Source organism: Orycteropus afer, unplaced genomic scaffold, assembly GCF_000298275.1.
Source record: "Orycteropus afer afer isolate SDZICR_OR568_19922 unplaced genomic scaffold, OryAfe1.0 scaffold00017, whole genome shotgun sequence".
Lineage (NCBI taxonomy): Eukaryota > Metazoa > Chordata > Mammalia > Tubulidentata > Orycteropodidae > Orycteropus > Orycteropus afer.
The window spans coordinates 5,406,656-5,410,735 of NW_006921604.1; positions in this window are offsets into that span (position 1 = coordinate 5,406,656).

The window sequence follows — 4,080 nt, forward strand, 5'->3', positions numbered from 1 at the left end:
ACAACAACATCACTACGTAAGTAGGATTGCCCAACCTTCCTTCCGAGGAGTGGCTGGTGGGTTTGAACCGCCAGCCTTCTGGTTAGCAGTCAAGGGCTTTACCAGAGCTCCTATTTGATGGTATAGTTGTTAAATAATGTTGTTGTTGTTAAGTGCCCTCGAGTGGGCCCCGACTCATAGCGACCCCTCCTTGGGTTTCCGAGGCAGTAACACTACGGAAGTAGGATTGCCCAACCTGCCTTCCGAGGAGTGGCTGGTGGGTTTGAATCGCCAGCCGTCTGGTTAGCAGGCAAGTGTCTTAGCCACTATGCTACCAGAGCTCCCGGTTAAATAATAAGGCTGCTAATTAAAGGGTCTGCGTTTGGAACCCATCAGCGGCTCCCTGAAAGAAACATGAGGCACCTTCGGTAAAGATTGTCAGCCTTGAAAACCCTATGAGAGAGTTCTACCCTGTCCTGTGGGGTCGCTATGAGTCGGAATTGACTGGATGGCAGTAGGTTTGGGATTTTTGGTTTACTTTTCTTTAGTAGTCTCTGGGTGATGCTAACAGTTTGTATTTGGCTACTAGTCCGAAGGTTGGTGGTTCGAACCTACTCACTGGCGCTTCGGAAGAAAGGCTTAGTGATCTGCTTCTGTAAAGATTACAGCCATGAAAACGCTATGGAACATTTTTACGCTGTAACACGTAGGGTAACCCTGATTTGGCCCCAAGGTGGAGAGGCCTCCATCCAGTCCCTAGAGCGGGCACTCTGAACACGGACCTTTAGCCTAGTCTTCCCCTACAGCAGGCACTTTGAATTCAGACTTAAAGCTTCCTAAACTGTAAGAGAATAAATTCCTGTTTGGGAATTAACTCAGTTGGAATCAACTCAGGGGAATGGGTTTTTTTTTTTTTTTTTTTTTTTTTTTTGGTAAGTGTTCTTGTATTTAATATACATTTATATCTTCATTATGATATCTAACATTTGGTCATACCCACATATCTCAGCCTTAGGCTATGACTTTTGCTCACCCTGTGCTTGGTTTTATACTCACTGGGCCTACCTAGATGACCCACATAGTTTCACCTGCACCAAAGGAAGAAGGATAAGGATGTCTTATAAGCATCCAGGAATCCTGCTCAGACAGACTTCTGATTTTTAAATTCATTATAAGAAATTTCAAACATACGGAAAAGCAGAAGAGTAACAAGCTAGATTCAAAGATTAATGAGATTATGGCAGTTGCTTCACCTATTCATTTTTGCTGAAGTACATAGTCTGTTTCAAGTGATGCATCACATTTTGGATGGACTTTTTTACATATCAAATCGACTAATTTAAAACAAAAAGGATTTTGATTACACTCAGTATTGGTAAAAGGGTGGGTAGTAACTCAAAGGAGCTCTAGTGGCACAGTGCCTAAGCCATTTGACTGGTAACAAGAAAGTCAGCAGTTCAAACCCACCCGCTGCACTACAGCAGGAAGAGGAAGCAATCTACTTCCATAAAGGTTTATAGCCTTGGAATCCCAATGGGGGTTGCTGTGAGTCAGAACCATGGCAGTGGGTTTGGTTTGGAATAAGCACTTAATAAGCTGCCTAATTGAATAATTCATTTGTGGTAGGTTGCCTGCTAAGATGGCTCCAACAGTTTCTTCCTATGTTTGCATGCCATTTTTTCCCATCAAGAGTAGAATTTATTTCCCCTTCCTTGAACATGGACTGGCCATGATGGTAGGTAAAGTTACTATGAGCCTAAAGTCATAGGGACAAGAAGCAAAAATTTTGCTAGTAGATAACTAGGGATAATAATGAGAGGACCCACTCCCATTTCCACCCTTTGATTCCTGTACCCATGAATTCTGGATATGGGAGAAACAGCACCATATATTGGGTGCTGATTTAGAGACTATACTGTATCCTTGAGGGCATTGCCTCAGTCTACAAGATCACTACATAACTGGCACTATAACTGAGTCTTCAAAAGCCTTTCCAACAGTCTGGCAAGCCAATTACTTCAGGATGATGGGGAACATGGTGAGACCAGTCAATTCCACAAGCATGAGCTTACTGCCACATGCCATACTTAATTTGCTGCAAAGTAAGTTCCTTAGGCGAGCAATACTGGGTAGAATACCATGATGGTGAACAAGACATTCTATTAAGTGCATGGATATTAGTTTTGACAGAAGCATTAAGGACAAGGAAGGTAGATTCGTATCTAGAGTAAGTGTCTATTTGAGTAAGAACAAAGTGCTGTCCCTTTAAAAAGGGACAATCAACCTGCAACCATATAGCTAGCTGATCCCACAGGAAGTGCCATATGGAGAATACAGTGTTCATCTCTAATTTTGGAAGATTGGACATTAAGCAGTGGCTGCAGCTAGCTAGGTTTATCTAGATGGTTGCAAATCCACGGTATTGAGCTTGTACATAACCTCTTCTGCTGCTTTGTTCATGAGTCCATTTGGCTGAGGAAGGAGGCTGACTGATATCCACAGGATGTTGTTGTTGTTAGGTGTTGTCAAGTGATCCCCGACTCAGCAACCCTATGCACAGCAGAATACACCACCCGGTCCAACACCAGCTCCATGATCCCTGCTATACTTGAGCTCATCACCACAGCCACTGTGTCAGTCCATCGCATTGAGGGCCTTCCCCTCTTTCGCTGACCCTTCACCTTGCTAAGCATGACATCCTTCTGCATGGAATGGTCCCTTCTGACAATATGGTCAAAGTAGGTGAGATGAAGTCTGACCATTCTAGCTTCCAAGGAGCATACCAGCTGCACCTCCAGGACAGATTTGTTAGTTCTTTTAGCAGTCTTTGTTAGTACTTTTCAGCATTCTTCACCAGTACCACATCTCAAAGCCATCAGTTCTTCAGTCTTCCTCATTCATTGTCCAGCTCCTCACATGCATATGAGGCAATTGAAAAAATATCATGGCTTGTGTCAGGGGCACCTTAGTCCTCAAGGAGACAACTTTGCTCCTCAGCATTTGAAAGAGGTCCTTTGCAGCTGACTTCTCCAGGGCCATACGTCATCTGAGGTCCTGACTGCTACTTCCATTGGCGTCAATTATAGAACCAAGCTATGTGAAGTCCTTGACAACTTCAATCTTTTTCTCCATTTATCGTAATGATGCTTATAGGTCCAGTTGTGAGGATTTTTGTTTTCTTTATATTGAGATGTAATCCATACTGCAGACTGTAGTCTTCATCAATAAGTGCTTCAAGTCATCCTCACTTTCAGCAAGGAAAGTTGTGTCATCAGTGTATCGCAGGTTGTTAATGACTCTTCCTTCAATCTTAATGGCACATTCATCTTCATACAGTACAGCTTCTCGGATTATTTGCTTACATACAGATTGAATAAGTATGGTGAAAGGATACAACCCTGACACACTCCCTTCTTGATTTTAAACCATGTAGTATTCCCTTTTTCTGTTTGAACGACAGCCTCCTGGTCTATGTACAGGTTCCTCATGAATGCAATTAAGTGTACTGGAATTCTCATTCTTCTCAATGTTATCCACAATTTGTTATGATCCACACAGTCAAATGCTTTTGCATAGTCAATAAACACAAGTAAACATCTTTCTGGTATTCTTTGCTTTGAGCCAAGATCCATCTGACATCAGCAATGAAGCCCTCATTCCACATCCTGTTCTGAATCCAGCTTATATTTCTAGAAGTTCTCTGTCAATGTACTACTGCAACCGTTTTTGAATTATCTTCAGTAAGATTTTACCTGCATGTAATATTAATGATATTGTTTGATAATTTCCACATTCTGTAGGATCACCTTTCTTTGGAATGGGTACAAATATGGGTCTCTTCCAGTCAGGTGGCCAGGTAACTGTCTTCTAAATCTCATGGCATAACCAAGTGAGTGCCTCCAGCACAGCATCCATTTGTTGAAACATATCAATGGGTATTCTGTCAATTTCTGGAGCCTTGTTCTTCACCAATTCTTTCAGTGCAGCTTCAGCTTCTTCCTTCAATACTGTTGGTTCTTAAACATATGCCACCTCCTGAAATGAATGAAAATCAACCAGTTATTTTTGGTACAGTGACTCTGTGTATTCCTTCCATCTTTT